The sequence below is a fragment of the Bufo gargarizans genome, chromosome 6 (assembly GCF_014858855.1).
Source record: "Bufo gargarizans isolate SCDJY-AF-19 chromosome 6, ASM1485885v1, whole genome shotgun sequence".
Taxonomy (NCBI): Eukaryota; Metazoa; Chordata; class Amphibia; order Anura; family Bufonidae; genus Bufo; species Bufo gargarizans.
This window is the reverse complement of record NC_058085.1, coordinates 16,214,472-16,233,978: the sequence shown is the minus strand read 5'-3', so window position 1 is coordinate 16,233,978 and position 19,507 is coordinate 16,214,472.

Below are 19,507 nucleotides of genomic sequence, written 5' to 3'. Positions count from 1 at the left end.
GGTGAAAACTCTTGCTGTCTGTGATTGGTCTAAACTTCTGCCCAGCAACAACAGATTAACACTATACTTGCTGTTGTTTTTGCTGTGTTACTAAGTTTATCTTACACTATAAAATGAATCTTAAAGGCATATTATCTTTTTCTGCTTCTATGAACACAAAACTCAACAGTAATATGACATCCAAAACATGATGTCACAGTAAAATAACTCTGCTTTTGTCTTTAAAGAGGACCTTTCACCAGAATAAAACTTCTAAACTAACTATACTGGCATGTAGAGCGGTGCCCAGGGACCCCCCTGCACTTACTGTTATCCCTGGGCGCCACTCCGTTCTCCCGTTATTGCCTCAGGTATCTTCATAGTTAGGCTCCACCCAGGGGAACCTGCCGGTGCCTCCTTCTCCCATGCTGTAGCGATGGCCAATCACAGCACTCAGCTCATAGCCTGGGAGGCTTTTTTCTCTCTCAGGCTATGAGCTGAGCGCTGCGATTGGCCAGCGCTACAGCATGGGAAAATGAGCCGACGGCAGGTTCCCCTGGGTGGAGCCTAACTATGAAGATACCGGAGGCAATAACGGGAGAACGGAGGATAGGTCATCAATATTAAAAGCCCGGAGAACCCCTTTAAAAAGAAGTTTTGGGAAATGTGCGTAAAAACTATAAGAATTGTTTCTAAACTTCTAAGCCTGTTATAAAAAAGAAAAAAAAATGACATTTACAGAATGAGGCATCATAAAGTAGACATATGGGGGATGTAAAGTAATAACTGGTTTACGAGGTATCACTATCTGCCGGAAAAGCTGAGAAATGAACATTTTTAAAACTGTGAATTTTTCAAATTTTTTTCTGAAGGGGTTAATGCAGGGAAATCTAACCGCAGTTTGTCCGTCATTTCACCATCGCACATAATAAAGATGGCGGTTTGATACCTACATGGTGTAGAGATGGGTCTGCACGGCTGATCGGTGGAGAAGACTTCTGGAGGTTCAGGATGCGGACTCTGACACCGGAGGGATTGAATGAAGAAATTCAAAGAATTCCAGAATCTCTACATTTCCCCGGGTCATTCTGGCCTTCTACAATATGGAGCATTAATACTCCTCATCATGTGCGCATGCGCTGCACTCTGCTTGGCTCCTCCTCCCCTGGGTTGGCGTGGTAAGTACAAGACCACCGCTTCCTGTCCCACTAGCCTCCTTGCTTCCTGCGTGTCCTCTTGTCGCCGAGGACAGGGTTTCCTTCCTGAGTGTACGTGCATGCGCCACATAAATAAGTGGTGAGTATTACAGTACATTGCAAAAGTATTAATTCCCCCCCCCCCCCTTGGTTTTTTTTTTATTTTGGTGCCTCACAACCTGGAATTAAGGCTACTTTCACACTTGCGGCAGAGTCATCCGGCAAGTAGTTCAGGCAAAATATATGCCAAGTGATGGCATTAGTAAGACTGATCAGGATCCGGATCAGTCAAAAAAATGCATTGAAATGCCGGATCCGTCTTTCCAGTGTCATCCTGCAAAACAGATCCGGCATTTATTTTTTTCACCTTTTTTTTCGGTATTTTGAATGCCGGATCGGGCACTATTACATTCCTATGGAAAAAAAATGGCATTCAGGCAAGTCTTAATTTTTTTTCGCCGGAGATAAAACCGTAGCATGCTACTGTTTTCTCTTTTCTCTTTTGCCTGATCAGTCAAAATGACTGAACTGAAGACATCCTTATACATCCTCAACTGATTACTCTCCATTCAGAATGCATTGGGATATACCTGATCAGTTCTTTTCCGGTACTGAGCCCGGAATTCAGTGCCGGAAAAAAAAAACATGGATTGTTTGAGGATTTGCATAATTTAATTTAAAGAACATGCCGACAACCTTAAGATGTTTTATTTATTTTTTTATTGTGAAGCAAACAACAAATGGGACAAAATAACAGAAAAGGTCAATGTGCATAACTATTCACCCCCCTAAAGTCAATACTTTGTAGAGCCGCCTTTTGCGGCTATCACAGATCCAAGTCTCCTTGAATAAGTCTCTGTGAGCTTGCCACATCTTACGACTGGGACTTTTGCCCATTCCTCCTTGCAAAACTCCTCCAGCTCCTTCACGTTGGATGTTTGCTCTTGTGAACAGCAATCTTTACATCTGACCACAGATTTTCTATTGGATTGAGATCTGGGCTGTGACTAGGCCATTCCAACACATTTACATGTTTCCCCTTAAACCACTCAAGTGTTGCTTTAGCCGTGTGTTTGGGGTCCTTGTCCTGCTGGAAGGTGAACCTCCGTCCTAGCCTCAGATTGCTCAAGAATATCCCTGTATTTAGCACCATCCATCTTTCCCTCCACTCTGACCAGTTTTCCAGTCCCCCCAGCATGATGCTGCCACCACCAGGTCTCACTGTGGGGATGGTGTTCTTTGGGTGATGTGATGTGTTGGGTTTGCTCCAGACATAGCGTTTTCTTTGATGTCTCATCAGACCAGAGCACCTTCTTCCATACATTTTGGGAGTCTCCCACAAGCCTTTTTCGCAAACTCACAACGTGCCTTTTTGTTTTTAGCTGAAAGTAATGGCTTTCTTCTGGCCACTCTGCCATAAAGCCCAACTCTATGGAGCGTATGGATTATTGTCGTCCTCTGTACAGATACTCCAGTCTGTGCTGTGGAACTCTGCAACTCCTCCAGGGTTACCTTAGGTCTCTGGGCTGCCTCTCTGATTAATGCCCTCCTTGCCCGGTCTGTGAGTTTTGGTGGGCGGCCGTCTCTTGGCAGGTTTGCTGTTGTGCCATGTTCTTTCCATTTGGTTATGATAGATTTGATGGTGCTCCTGGGGATCATCAAAGATTTGGATATTTTTTAACCTAACCCTGAGTTGTACTTCTCAACAACATTGTCCCTTACTTGTTTGGAGAGTTCCTTGGCCTTCATGGCAGTGTTTGGTCAGTGATGCCTCTTGCTTAGGTGTTGCAGCCTCTGGTGTGTATATGTAACGACAGATCATGTGACACTTAGATTGCACACAGGAGACATCATCTCACTAATTATGTGACTTCTGAAGGTAATTGGTTACACCAGAGCTTTTTATGGGCTTCCTAACAAAGGGGGTGAATACATACTGTAGGAAGGCGCAAGGGTCCATCATTGACGGATGGTACGTGTCCCTGAGGTTCCTGGCCTCGGTGAGATTGGAATCAGCAATTCTGTGTATCAGCAGCAGCTAGTGCTGGCTGGCACTGTTTTTTTATTTAGTATGGCTGTAAAGCCGATGCGGGCCGGTTCTTATTGGGAGCAGCCAAAGAGCAGGGTGGGTGGCTGTTCCCCATGTTTCCAGGCTGGGTTTTGGGCTGGGCTATAAAAAACCAGCCAGCAGCTCAGCTGGGTGTGGAATGTATCCTCCATCTGACAGTTGAGCTCTGTCAGGCTCTGCTTTGGGACCTAAACATTTGGTAACCGTGCTGGAGTGACACTGCTGGGAATCAGGCGCCCTGAAGCCTGCTGTGGTTGGCTGTGGACTGCCGTGGACAAATCAGCCTGCCAGGTGACATCTTTGTTCTGTGGACTTTGTGTGGTGAGAATTAACACCAGGACTCTGCAAAGTGTTTGAGTGACTTTTTTCCTTTTGTGTGAATAAACACAGAAATTTTTGCTTTACTACCGTGTTCTTGCCTTTGTACTGCGACCGCTTACCCTGCCTACCAGAGCAAATCCCTACAATACGCACCTGACAATTTTCTGTTTTCTATTTCTAAACAATAGTTTTATTTATATATTTTTCTCATTTCACTTCACCAACTGAGACTATTGTGTTCTGATCAATCACAAAATTCTGATTAACAAAACAACGAAAAAGTCAAGGGAGTGAATACTTTTGCAATGCACTGTATATTATACACTGATATAAAAGGCTTCTCACACACAGCAGCGCCAACCCCAAGATGAAGGCAGCAGCTGAAACGCGCGTCGGGGAGGACACATCCCCTACAGATGTCTGTCATATCGGTTGGTGATTTTCCTATTGTTTATTTCAGTCACTTTACTTGTGAATTTCCTTTCGCCGTTCTATGATTTCTGTCTCGTCAGTGCCTCACACTGGAGACCTGCGCACTTCTTCTCCGTTATTATTAATTCTCTATTTATTAATATCTTTTTGGAGCCGTTATATCATATTTATCATCTACGAGCAGAATTACCGGCTTCACACCGCCCCCCCCCCCATAACAGTGACATCCACAGCGCCCCCCATAACAGTGTCATCCACAGCGCCCCCCATAACAGTGTCATCCACAGCGCCCCCCATAACAGTGTCATCCACAGCGCCCCCCATAACAGTGACATCCACAGCGCCCCCCATAACAGTGACATCCACAGCGCCCCCCATAACAGTGACATCCACAGCGCCCCCCCCATAACAGTGTCATCCACAGCGCCCCCCCCATAACAGTGACATCCACAGCGCCCCCCCATAACAGTGACATCCACAGCGCCCCCCCATAACAGTGACATCCACAGCGCCGCCCCCATAACAGTGACATCCACAGCGCCGCCCCCATAACAGTGTCATCCGCAGCGTCCCCCCATAACAGTGACATCCACAGTGTTAAATGAATTCGCCCACTGATCTCACACTGCCAAAATACAGAGGGTGATGCCCCACATCATATACATTTCAGTTCAGCCCAAAACATATTAATTTAACCCTTTTAAAAACACCAGTTACTTATTGAAATTGGTGACAGTGTCCGTCTGTCCACTTTGCTGCCAGTTCTTGTACCAGAACCTGTTTAGGCTGAACTCCCCTGCATATGGTGCGGGCACCACCCTCTGTATGTCACCAGTGCGAGATCAGTGCCCGAATCCATTTCAGTCTTTAAATAACACTTTTGTTCCCATTTTGTGCCCGTCTTTTGTATTTTAATGCCGCTTTCCCCTGATTTCACCTCAAAATCAACTTCAGCATTGTGTCCTGTATTTATATATCATGGGGGGGGGGGGGGGTGATCCTTTTCTTGTAGTGCCACTTATTTTTATTGAGTCATGTTTTTAGTGTTTTTTTTTTTGAAAAGTATGAATTTTTATGTTTTTGGGAGTCCAGTCCCCTGCTCCAGTCCACGTCTCTGAGATCTCCTGGATATGTCTTCTATATAATGTCCCCTCCTCCAGTCCACGTCTGTGAGATCTCCTGGATAAGTCTTCTATATAACGCCCCCTGCTCCAGTCCATGTCTCTGAGATCTCCTGGATATGTCTTCTATATAACGCCCCCTGCTCCAGTCCACGTCTCTGATCCCCTGGATATGTCTTCTATATAACACCTCCTGCTTCAGTCCACGTCTTTGAGATCTCCTGGATATGTATTCTATATAACCTCCCCTGCTTCAGTCCACGTCTCTGAGATCTCCTGGATATGTCTTCTATATAACGCCCACTGCTCCAGTCCACGTCTCTGAGATCTCCTGGATATGTCTTCTATATAACGCCCCCGCTCCAATCCACGTCTCTGATCTCCTGGATATGTCTTCTATATAACCTCCCCTGCTTCAGTCCACGTCTCTGAGATCTCCTGGATATGTCTTCTATATAACCTCCCCTGCTTCAGTCCACGTCTCTGAGATCTCCTGGATATGTCTTCTATATAACACCCTCTGCTCCAGTCCACATGTCACGGATGGTGTTACAGAAAACTAGAAGAAAAGAATGAAGATCCGACTGACTTGATCCAAAACTAAGGAACAAAAGGGTAAGACCTGTAACAGCCCTAGCTCTCTCCCTTACTGCTCAGCATATGCAAAAATCTCAATGCTAGAAAATTGCATACCCTCGTTCCTCGACTGTATGACACCTGAACACCCTATAATAGTGAGGGGACACGACCACCGGCTCCCTACACTTAATACGGAGGGGGTCAGGGTCACCTAGGATCAATCCCACAGGAAAACAGAAATAAAGAAACAGACTTATCTTGTGGATGCAGCAGTAACAGCTTCTAGCATCAGCACACTCCAGGAAATTGTATAAACCGCAATGTAAGGTAGTATGGGGAGGAGATATATAGGGAGGCAATCACTGCTAATAGATGACAGCTGGGAGAGGGAGGAGAGATGTCAAAATGAAAGCAAAACAAAAGAAGATCATGCAGAAGGTACTAAAGAACGTCTAACAGAACTTCTCAAAGATCTGGTGGTGACACCACTGGACATGTCTTCTATATAACAACCCCTGCTCCAGTCCACGTCTCTGAGATCTCCTGGATATGTCTTCTATATAACGCCCACATCTCTGAGATCTCCTGGATATGTCTTCTATATAACGTCCACTGCTCCAGTCCACGTCTCTGATCTCCTGGATATGTCTTCTATATAACGCCCCCTGCTCCAGTCCACGTCTCTGCAATCTCCTGGATATGTCTTCTATATAACACCCCGTGCTCCAGTCCACATCTCTGAGATCTCCTGGATATGTCTTCTATATAACTCTCCCTCCTCCAGTCCATGTCTCTGAGATCTCCTGGACATGTCTTCTATATAACGCCCCCTGCTTCAGTCCACGTCTCTGAGATCTCCTGGATATGTCTTCTATATAAACGCCCCCTGTTCCAGTCCATGTCTCTGAGATCTCCTGGATAAGTCTTCTATATAACGTCCCCTGCTCCAGTCCATGTCTCTGAGATCTCCTGGATATGTCTTCTATATAACCCCCTGATCCAGTCCACGTCTCTGATCCCCTGGATATGTCTTCTATATAACCTCCCCTGCTTCAGTCCACGTCTCTGAGATCTCCTGGATATGTCTTCTATATAACCTCCCCTGCTTCAGTCCACGTCTCTGAGATCTCCTGGATATGTCTTCTATATAACGCCCCCTGCTTCAGTCCATGTCTCTGAGATCTCATGGATATGTCTTCTATATAACACCCCCTGCTCCAGTCCATGTCTCTGAGATCTCCTGGATATGTCTTCTATATAACACCCCGTGCTCCAGTCCACATCTCTGAGATCTGCTGGATATGTCTTCTATATAACTCTCCCTCCTCCAGTCCAGGTCTCTGAGATCTCCTGGAAATGTCTTCTATATAACGCCCCCTCCTCCAGTCCACGTCTCTGAGATCTCCTGGACATGTCTTCTATATAACGCCCCCTGCTCCAGTCCACGTCTCTGAGATCTCCTGGATATGTCTTCTATATAACACCCCCTGCTCCAGTCCACGTGTCACGGATGGTGTTACAGAAAACTAGAAGAAACAAATGAAGATCCGACTGCCTTGATCCAAAACTAAGGAACAAAAGGGTAAGCCCTGTAACAGCCCCAGCTCTCTCCCTTACTGCTCAGCATATGCAAAAATCTCAATGCTATAAAATTGCAAACCCTCGTTCCTCGACTGTATGACACCTGAACACCCTATAATAGTGAGGGGACACGACCACCGGCTCCCTACACTTAATACGGAGGGGGTCAGGGTCACCTAGGATCAATCCCACAGGAAAACCGAAATAAAGAAACAGACTTATCTTGTGGATGCAGCAGTAACAGCTTCTAGCATCAGCACACTCCAGGAAATTGTATAAACCGCAAGGTAAGGTAGTATGGGGAGGAGATATATAGGAAGGCAATCACTGCTAATAGATGACAGCTGGGAGAGGGAGGAGAGATGTCAAAATTAAAGCAAAACAAAAGTAGATCATGCAGAAGGAACTAAAGAACGTCTAACAGAACTTCTCAAAGATCTGGTGGTGACACCACGTCTCTGAGATCTCCTGGATATGTCTTCTATATAACACCCCCTGCTCCAGTCCACGTCTCAGATATCTCCTGGATATGTCTTCTATATAACGCCCCCTCCTCCAGTCCACGTCTCTGAGATCTCCTGGATATGTCTTCTATATAACACCCCCTGCTCCAGTCCACATCTCTGAGATCTCCTGGACATGTCTTCTATATAACGCCCCCTGCTCCAGTCCACACCTCTGAGCTCCTGGATATGTCTTCTATATAACGCCCCCTGCTCCAGTCCACGTCTCTGAGATCTCCTGGATATGTCTTCTATATAACGCCCCCTGCTCCAGTCCACGTCTCTGATCTCCTGGATATGTCTTCTATATAACGCCCCCTCCTCCAGTCCACGTCTCTGAGATCTCCTGGATATGTCTTCTATATAACACCCCCTGCTCCAGTCCACGTCTCTGAGATCTCCTGGATATGTCTTCTACATAAAGCCCCCTGTTCCTGGCTTTTGTTGCACCTGAGGAAGGCTGCCCTTGAAATGCATTGTATACTAGAACCAACCTCTTGTGATATGTATTTTATGTTCTCTGGAATTTGTAGATTAGGCTGAGTTCACACTTCAGTTATTTGATTAGTTATTTCCATCAGTTATTGTGAGACAAAACCTGGTGTGGGTGAAAAACAAGTGCAGATCTCCCATTATACCTGATCTCTGAGTCGGCTACATTACTGGTCTGGGCTCAGTAACTGAAGGAAATAACTGACCAAATAACTGAAGTGTGAACTTGGCCTTAAGGGCGGATGGAGCTGTGTATCTCTGTGGCTGCGGAGCCTTATATGTGTGGATGTGATGAGTGTTCCACTTACCTGGGGGCGGGCGTGTCCTCCTCTGACAACCCTTCACTATGGCGCCTCCTGGGCTGTAATTTCTACCACAATGCAGTAGTCATGATCTAGGCTGTGCTGCAGGAGAAGGTACAGGACCTGTGATGATGTCATGACCATGTGATCAGGTGTGGGAGGAGTCAGGCTGTGCTGAAGGAGAAGGTACAGGACCTGTGATGATGTCATGACCATGTGATCAGGTGTGGGTGGAGTCAGTCTGTGCTGCAGGAGAAGGTACAGGACCTGTCATGATGTCATGACCATGTGATCAGGTGTGGGAGGAGTCAGGTTATGCTGCAGGAGAAAGTAAAGGACCTGTGGTGATGTCATGACCATGTGATCAGGTGTGGGAGGAGTAAGGCTGTGCTGCAGGAGAAGGTACAGGACCTGTGATGATGTCATGACCATGTGATCAGGTGTGGGAGGAGTCACGGAGATCACATGACCAGGTTTATCTGCTCTGTGTGTGAGACTCTGCCGTGCTGTGTGGAATCCCAGTCTGTATGTAGCAGAGCTGTAAGCCTGTAATGTTTTTATAGTTGAGCTGTATCCGTGTAATGTCTGTGTAGTTGAGCTGTATTTTCACACAACCGAGCTGTTTATATGTGTAATATGCCTCTGAAGACTTGTATCAGTGTGTGCAGCAGAGCTGTGTATGTGTGATGTTCAGTTACTACAGCGGAGTCTTTGTCATGTCCATGTAGCAGAGCTGTGTATGTGTAATGTTCAGTTACTACAGCGGAGTCTCTGTCGAGTCTCTGTCATGTCCATGTAGCAGAGCTGTGTATGTGTAATGTTCAGTTACTACAGCTGAGTCTGTCATGTCCATGCAGCAGAGCTGTGTATGTGTAATGTTCAGTTACTACAGCTGAGTCTTTCTCATGTCCATGCAGCAGAGCTGTGTATGTGTAATGTTCAGTTACTACAGCTGAGTCTCTGTCATGTCCATGTAGCAGAGCTGTGTATGTGTAATGTACAGTTACTACAGCGGAGTCTCTGTCATGTTCATGTAGCAGAGCTGTGTATGTGTAATGTTCAGTTACTACAGCTGAGTCTGTCATGTCCATGTAGCAGAGCCGGCGATGTAATCTGCTGGTATCGGGGCTGTGTGTGCTCAGGAGAGGTTTAGGGGTAACCCTGTCCCTTTTCTCCATATCAGTTATTAGAAATGATGTCAGCGATACCTTATGTCGGGGCAGATGTAGGATTTCCGCTGTGGGGGAAAAGGAGGAATAACCTTCTCTTCTGTTGTTCCTAGTGTTAGCACATAAATGGCCGCGCTGTGTCTTATCGCTGGGGATCTGAGCTTGTCTGCTGCTTCATACCAATCTGGGAACATGGGCCCCGTTCTCCTGACTGGCAGGGTGTGAGGGCTATTACCTCTGCGTCTATGATTATAGGTTCCGAATTCAAATAGCGCAATGTGCAGAGAGAAGGCTGATACACGCAATGGTTGTGATCAGTAATTTTCTTTATTGAATTTTAGCAGACAATCTTATACCATGATCATTGGTAGACATTCAGAAGTGAAACCTCTTTATCAGAAAGAGGATCTTAAACTTAGAACAGCAGAAACTAGCTATTATATAAACAGAAAAACAGACCAGGAAAGGGGGGGGGGGGGCGATTGTCAGCTGAATCCCCCCTGCGTGCCTGCAAAGACCTGACACTTGTCTAGCATTTTAATATCCTCTAATTGAACTCTGCTTCAGATAGATATAGGATATACAGGTCCTTCTAAAAAAAATTAGCATATTGTGATAAAGTTCATTATTTTCTGTAATGTACTGATAAACATTAGACTTTCATATATACTGAAGTAGTTCAAGCCTTTTATTGTTTTAATATTGATGATTTTGGCATACAGCTCATGAAAACCCCAAATTCCTATCTCAAAAAATTAGCATATTTCATCCGACCAATAAAAGAAAAGTGTTTTTAATACAGAAAAAGTCAACCTTCAAATAATTATCAGAGAAGAGTGTTTTTTTAGGAAATAGCTACGCCCACTTGCAGCCACTATGAGGTGCTCTAGTCTGTGAGTGACTGGTAAAGCATTACCACTGAGGAAGGGGAGAAGCGTTCCCGAAACGCGTTTGGTGTCCAGTGATCTGACCAAAAGATCTGAATATGACCTACTAAGAAAAGACTCTTTACATTATATGAAGAACAAGTGCACTTTAAATTCATCTAGCTGCTACGATTACAGCTTGAGTCGGAAGAAAGAAACAACTACCGAATTCTTCAGTACCGATACGTCACTTCCGGAGCGACGAGTGCGTCTTTGAACCCACGTGGAACGCTGAACAGAGTAACAGCCGGGACGCCGGCTCTCAGCGGAGCTCTGAGATATTTCCGATCGGCACATACGAAGAAAAGGTAAGCCCACATAGTGGGTCACTACTCGGCATATTTTAACTGCCAAACTGTGAAAGTTCATACCGAATACAAAAAGGAACATTCTATTGAAAGCCTAATATAATTGAAATACCAACTCTTATTGGACTTTTCCTCTTACCAAGAAATAGAAGAAATGGATCCTTTACCTTCTTTATTCCCCTCTGCCTTTTTTCCTCTATAGGTGGTTAAATTGTGAAGGAATATAAGTAAATGTCATATAGAAATTAAGGAAATTTATGACTGCAATGTATTTTATTAAGATTGTTAGTCCACACACAATCCAACTCAATTTATTTTAGCTTTTTAACCTTTTATGTGTGATTATCAATAAATTTGTGACCTGCTTGAGAACCGTGTGACCCCATTTGTTTGAGAGTGCCAGTCTCTTAGCTATACATTTATTCAAATAATTATGTTAAGTTATGCCCTTAATACTTGGTCGGGAATCCTTTAGCAGAAATGACTGCTTCAATGCGGCGTGGCATGGAGGCAATCAGCCTGTGGCACTGCTGAGGTGTTATGGAGGCCCAGGATGCTTCGATAGCGGCCTTAAGCTCATCCAGAGTGTTGGGTCTTGCGTCTCTCAACTTTCTCTTCCCAATATCCCACAGATTCTCTATGGGGTTCAGGTCAGGAGAGTTGGCAGGCCAATTGAGCACAGTAATACCATGGTCAGTAAACCATTTACCAGTGGTGTTGGCACTGTGAGCAGGTGCCAGGTCGTGCTGAAAAATGAAATCTTCATCTCCATAAAGCTTTTCGGCAGATGGAAGCATGAAGTGCTCCAAAATCTCCTGATAGCTAGCTGCATTGACCCTGCCCTTGATAAAACACAGTGGACCAACACCAGCAGCTGACAAGGCACCCCAGACCATCACTGACTGTGGGTACTTGACACTGGACTTCAGGCATTTTGGCATTTCCCTCTCCCCAGTCTTGCTCCAGACTCTGGCACCTTGATTTCCGAATGACATGCAAAATTTTCTTTCATCCGAAAAAAGTACTTTGGACCACTGAGCACCAGTCCAGTGCTGCTTCTCTGTAGCCCAGGTCAGGCGCTTCTGCCGCTGTTTCTGGTTCAAAAGTGGCTTGACCTGGGGAATGCGGCACCTGTAGCCCATTTCCTGCACACGCCTGTACACGGTGGCTCTGGATGTTTCTACTCCACACTCAGTCCACTGCTTCCACAGGTCCCCCAAGGTCTGGAATCGGTCCTTCTCCACAATCTTCCTCAGGGTCCGGTCACCTCTTCTCGTTGTGCAGCGTTTTCTGCCACACTTTTTCCTTCCCACAGACTTCCCAGTGAGGTGCCTTGATACAGATCTCTGGGAACAGCCTATTCGTTCAGAAAGGTCTTTCTGTGTCTTACCCTCTTGCTTGAGGGTGTCAATGATGGCCTTCTGGACAGCAGTCAGGTCGGCAGTCTTACCCATGATTGCGGTTTTGAGTAATGAACCAGGCTGGGAGTTTTTAAAAGCCTCAGGAATCTTTTGCAGGTGTTTAGAGTTAATTAGTTGATTCGGATGATTAGGTTAATAGCTCGTTTAGAGAACCTTTTCATGATATGCTAATTTTTTTAGATAGGAATTTGGGGTTTTCATGAGCTGTATGCCAAAATCATCAATATTAAAACAATAAAAGGCTTGAACTACTTCAGTTGTGTGTAATGAATCTAAAATATATGAAAGTCTAATGTGTATCAGTACATTACAGAAAATAATGAACTTTATCACAATATATAAGTATATAAGTAACATCGCCTTTACTAAGGCGCGTAATTTGGCAAACATTGTAGCACCAACAATAAAAAGGGAGAAAAAACACACACCTTCTATACAGAATTGGATCTACATGGAGGGATTCTACAGGTGCGGGCAATGTAGAAACTGCAAAGTCACTGTATTCCCACGTAAGACAGGAGAAGTAATATCAGCAGTGAACCAACATAAACATGTGATAAAAGACTTCTTATCCTGCGGCTCTGAAAATGTCATATATGTGATAGAATGTCCATGTGGGAAACAGTATGTAGGGAGAACGAAGAGAACCTTGAAAAAGCGCATTGCCGAGCACATAGCTAACATCAAAAAAGGTTTGGAAACACACGTATTGTCCAAACATTTTAAGGTGTCACATAATCAGAATCCATTTGGTCTCAAATTCGCCGCAATAGATAAAGTAAACAAAGAATGGAGGGGGGGAGACCACTAGTGTTGATCACGAATATTCGAATTTCGAATTTTTATCGCGAATATAGGTACTTCGAAAATTCGCAAAATTTTCGAATATAGTTATATATATTCGTAATTTCGAATATTCGATTTTTTTTTTTATTTTTTTTTTATTTATTTTTTTTAAATCAGTACACATGATCCCTCCCTGCTTCTAGCTTGTGGGCCAATAAGAAGGCTGCAATATACTTGACTTTAGGAGTAGTAGTGTTTGCGAATTTTGCTCTATATTCGTTTTTTCGAATATTCGCTATATAGCTATATATTATTTTTAGAATATTACGAATATTCGAAAAAACGAAGTCGAAAAAAAATCGAATATAGAGCAATTTAGCTAATATAGTGCTATAATCTTCTTTGTCTAGTAGTTGTAAGTTTAAAAATTCGCAATAAAAATTCGAATTCGAAAATTCGAATTATGAAAATTCGCATATTATACAATCATTACCTTGCCGATTTTTCAAGTAAAAAAATAATCGCGAATTTTCGAATATTCGCGAATATTCTAAAAAATATTCGCGAAATATCGCGAATTCGAATATGACCCCTGCTGCTCATCACTAGAGACCACATTAGTAAGATGTCCAGATTGGAGACGCAGAGAATATACGAATTAAACACACTTGTACCGGGAGGACTGAATGCGGAGTTCGAGCTGTTCGGATTCCTGTGAGATGGATGGGGGCCCGCCGCGGGGGATGGGATCCTTCCCAGTGAATTCTTTTCTGGGGGGGTCCGGTCCTCCGCGGCGGACTTCCACCGGTCCATCAGCCGCATCCCCGTCAATTTTCGTATATGATCTGCAGACCCACACCTCCCCCATTACTGTCACTACCAGAGCTATGAGACGTTCTCACAGCTCTGTGTCTCCACCCCTGTGATGATGTCACTTAGGGTTGGAGGTTTTCTCACTGTTCTGTTTCTCCGCCCCTGTGATTAGGTCTTTACTCTCAGCTGTCTCTCCTGCGTTTGATTTCTCTGCCTTTAAATCACCCCTCCTCCTATTGCAGGGCGTGGATTATATTTCTCTTTTCAGTTGTAGCTCTGCCTTGAGTATCTTCACTCCTTTAGCTACTAGTTCTCTGGACCTGTGTTCTGCTGCTGCAAGCACTCCGGATATTGCCAGCGGTCCTTGGATCCGTCTTCTCTGCGGCTGCAGCTCCATCAGCTAAGTGTGCAGACTTTGTTATGTACCTGGTGATTTCCTGACTGGATCTGAGGTGGCCCCGGTTCCCTCCATATTCTGAGCAGGGCATCGGTGGCCGTGCCCCTTCCACTATTGTAGGGGTTACAGGGCTCATCAGTCTAAGGTACGCGGGCATGCCTCGTTCCACCATTTGGATCCGGGCATGTGCTTTAGCAACATAGGGAGAGTGTTGAGGGTCTGACAGGGGTCACCCTTTCTCTTCCCTAGTTTGGGGTCCGGTCAGTAGCTCTTTTTACTGTGTATACTCTTGTTACCCTTAAACAGCCGTGACATTATAATCCACCAAAACCGTCCTTGTTGACATGGATCCGCTTTCTGACCTGGTTGACCGCATGCAGGGTCTTTCTTTGGAAGTAGCGGATCTCCGTCAATCTCTGACTCAGCTACAAGCATTGGGCTCTGCTCCGGCCCATGGAGTCTGTTGCGAGCCAAAGGTCTCACTTCCGGAAACGTTCTCCGGGGGCAGTGAGAATTTTGTTCGCTTCAGAGAGGCATGTAAACTCCATTTTTGTTTGTGTCCCCACTCCTCTGGTAATGAGGAACAGAGGGTGAGGATTGTCATCTCCCTGCTCAGAGGTAATGCTCAGACTTGGGCTTTTTCGCTGCCATCAGGGGATCCTTCCCTGCGATCCGTGGAAAGGTTTTTTGTGGCCCTGGGGCAGATATATGATGACCCGGATCGTGTTGCTCTGGCAGAATCGAACTTACGTGTTCTATGCCAGAACAAACTGTCTGCGGAGCTTTATTGTTCTGAATTTCGGAGATGGGCAGCTGATTCAGGCTGGAATGATGCTGCACTCCGAAGTCAGTTCTGTCATGGTCTCTCAGAGGATTTGAAAGATGCCTTTGCTTTCCATGAGAGACCAACGTCCTTAGAGTCTGCCATGTCATTGGCGGTACGCCTTGACAGGCGTCTAAGGGAAAGAAACAAGACCTCTCCGTCCAGCCATTGTCAGTCTAGGGGCAATGGTGCGGACTCATTCAGTATGCAGGGCTCTCATCCTGTCTCGCTCCCCTCTGAGGAGGAGCCCATGCAGCTAGGCCGACTTGCCCCTGATAAAAGAGGATTTAGTCCTCAGAATATGGTGTGTTTTTGTTGTGGGGGCATAGGTCATTTGGCAAATGTTTGTCCGTCTAGGAGATTCCTGAACTGTACTAAGAGCGATAATAAAAGAAAAACCTCAAGAGGTAGATCATCAAGTTCTGCTTCATCTGCTACTTTGGGCAAAGTTGATGTGGGAATTGATGCTTTTCCTCTGACCTGCAGTTCCCGTTTTCTCCTGTCTGCCAGGGTGGCGCTAGAGAGCAAAGTCATTCCTTGTGAGATTTTTGTCGATAGTGGAGCGGCCGTCAATCTTATTGACACTCAATTTGTAGCCTTGCATGGTTTTCAGGTTTGTACATTAGAAAAGGATATACCTGTTTTTGCTATTGACTCTGCCCCACTCTCGCAGAGATCTCTGAAAGGCATTGTTCACAATATCCGGCTAGCTGTAGGTGACACTCATGTGGAGGAGATATCTTGTTTTGTCCTTAACGGATTGCCTTCTCCTCTAGTTTTGGGGCTACCCTGGCTCACTAGACATAACCCCACTATTGATTGGCAAGGAAGGCAAATAAATGAGTGGAGTGACTTTTGTAGAGAGAATTGTCTCACAGCCACTCTTGCAGAGGTGTCTACTAAAACTCTGCCATCATTTCTCTCTGATTTCTCGGATGTGTTTTCCGAGAGCGGTGTTCAGGCGCTACCTCCTCACCGGGAGTTTGACTGTCCCATTAACCTCATTCCCGGCGCCAAGCTGCCAAAGGCACGCCTCTACAATCTCTCACAACCGGAAAGACTCGCAATGCGAACCTATATCTCCGAGAGTCTCGAGAAGGGGCATATTCGTCCCTCAAAGTCGCCTGTTGCCGCGGGTTTTTTTTTTGTTAAAAAAAAAGATGGCTCTCTGAGACCTTGCTTAGATTTTAGGGAGCTGAACCGTATCACAATTCGCGATCCCTATCCCCTTCCTCTGATCCCGGACCTCTTCAACCAAATTGTTGGGGCCAAGGTGTTTTCCAAATTGGATCTGAGAGGCGCGTACAACCTGGTCAGGGTCAGAGAGGGGGATGAATGGAAAACGGCCTTTAATACCCCTAACGGGCATTTCGAGAATCTCGTTATGCCTTTCGGCCTGATGAATGCTCCGGCCGTCTTTCAGCATTTTGTTAATAGTATTTTCTATCATTTAATGGGGAGATTTGTATTGGTGTATCTTGATGATATTTTGATTTTTTCCCCTGATGTTCAGACTCATCAGGATCATCTTTTTCAGGTCCTGCAGATACTGCGGGAAAATAAACTGTATGCCAAGCTGGAGAAATGTCTTTTTATGGTATCAGAGATTCAATTTCTGGGTTTTCTCCTCTCTGCTTCTGGTTTTCGCATGGATCCGGAGAAGGTCCGTGCTGTGCTGGAGTGGGAGCTTCCTGAAAATCAGAAGGCATTGATGCGCTTTCTGGGTTTTGCTAACTACTACAGAAAGTTCATTTTGAATTATTCCTCTATTGTCAAACCCCTTACTGACATGACAAAAAAGGGGACGGATTTTTCCTCTTGGTCGGAGGAGGCGCTTGCAGCCTTTTCTAAGATTAAAGAGAGTTTTGCGTCTGCTCCCATCTTGGTGCATCCCGATGTTTCCTTACCTTTTATTGTTGAGGTGGATGCTTCCGAGGTGGGTGTCGGTGCAGTTTTGTCCCAGGGCCCCTCTCCTGCCAAATGGCGACCTTGTGCCTTTTTCTCTAGAAAACTCTCCCCAGCAGAGAGAAACTATGATGTGGGAGATAGGGAGTTGTTGGCCATCAAGTTGGCTTTCGAGGAATGGCGCCATTGGTTGGAGGGGGCCAGGCACCCTATCACCGTTTTTACCGACCATAAGAATCTGGCGTACTTGGAGTCGGCCAGGCGTATGAATCCGAGACAGGCCAGATGGTCTCTGTTCTTCTCCAGATTCAATTTTGTTGTTACTTTCCGCCCTGGGATCAAGAATGTGAAGGCTGATGCTCTCTCTCGCTGTTTTCCGGGAGGAGTCCCATTTTGGCGGAGGGGGTAGTTGTTTCTGCTCTATATTCCGATTTGGAGGCCGAGGTCCAGGCTGCCCAGTCTGAGGCACCTGCCCGTTGTCCCTCCGGGAAGTTGTTCGTGCCTCCTGAGCTACGTCACAAACTCTTTAAGGAACATCATGATACAGTTCTTGCTGGTCACCCCGGGAGTAGAGCCACGGTAGATCTCATTGCTCGGAGATTTTGGTGGCCGGCTCTTCGTAAGTCTGTGGAGGGTTTTGTGGCGGCTTGTGAGACGTGCGCTCGCGCTAAGGTCCCTCGTTCACGACCTTCAGGTTCCCTTCTCCCGTTACCCATACCTTCCCGTCCTTGGACACACCTGTCCATGGACTTTATCACGGATCTTCCTCGTTCCTCGGGGAAGTCGGTGATCCTGGTGGTCGTGGACCGTTTTAGCAAGATGGCTCATTTCGTTCCTTTCCCTGGTTTACCCAATGCTAAAACGTTGGCGCAAGCTTTTGTCGATCATATTGTTAAATTGCACGGCATTCCCTCTGAGATTGTTTCCGATAGAGGCACGCAGTTTGTGTCCAGGTTCTGGAAGGCTTTCTGTTCTCGCCTGGGGGTTCGGCTGTCCTTCTCTTCTGCTTTTCACCCGCAGTCGAATGGTCAGACTGAGCGCCTCAATCAGAATCTGGAGACATATTTGCGCTGTTTTGTGGCAGAGAACCAGGAGGATTGGTGTTCATTTCTCCCTCTTGCTGAGTTTGCTTTGAACAACCGTCGTCAGGAATCTTCTGATAAGTCACCATTTTTTGGTGCATATGGGTTCCATCCGCAGTTTGGGACATTCTCGGGAGGGGCTCTTTCTGGTTTACCTGAGGAGGAGAGATTTTCCTCGTCTTTGTCTACCATTTGGCAAAAGATTCAGAGTAATCTCAGAAAGATGAGTGAGAAGTATAAGCGTGTGGCTGATAAGAGACGTGTGCCTGGTCCGGACCTGAATGTGGGTGATCTGGTGTGGTTGTCTACAAGAAATATTAAACTGAAGGTTCCCTCCTGGAAATTGGGTCCCAAGTTTATTGGGCCTTATAAAATTTTGTCAGTCATCAATCCTGTTGCCTTCCGCCTTGATCTTCCACGGGTTTGGAAGATCCATAATGTTTTTCACAGATCTCTCTTAAAACCATATGTCCAGCCCACGGTACCCTCCTCTTTGCCTCCTCCTCCGATTTTGGTTGATGGCAATCTGGAGTTTGAGGTTTCCAGAATTGTGGACTCTCGCATTGTCCGCGGTTCTCTTCAGTACCTCGTTCATTGGAAGGGTTATGGTCCTGAGGAGAGGATGTGGGTTCCGATGTCGGACATTAAAGCCACTCGCCTTATCAGGGCATTTCATAGGGCTCATCCTGGGAAGGTGGGTCCTGGGTGTCCGGAGTCCACCCGTAGAGGGGGGGGTACTGTCACTACCAGAGCTATGAGACGTTCTCACAGCTCTGTGTCTCCACCCCTGTGATGATGTCACTTAGGGTTGGAGGTTTTCTCACTGTTCTGTTTCTCCGCCCCTGTGATTAGGTCTTTACTCTCAGCTGTCTCTCCTGCGTTTGATTTCTCTGCCTTTAAATCACCCCTCCTCCTATTGCAGGGCGTGGATTATATTTCTCTTTTCAGTTGTAGCTCTGCCTTGAGTATCTTCACTCCTTTAGCTACTAGTTCTCTGGACCTGTGTTCTGCTGCTGCAAGCACTCCGGATATTGCCAGCGGTCCTTGGATCCGTCTTCTCTGCGGCTGCAGCTCCATCAGCTAAGTGTGCAGACTTTGTTATGTACCTGGTGATTTCCTGACTGGATCTGAGGTGGCCCCGGTTCCCTCCATATTCTGAGCAGGGCATCGGTGGCCGTGCCCCTTCCACTATTGTAGGGGTTACAGGGCTCATCAGTCTAAGGTACGCGGGCATGCCTCGTTCCACCATTTGGATCCGGGCATGTGCTTTAGCAACATAGGGAGAGTGTTGAGGGTCTGACAG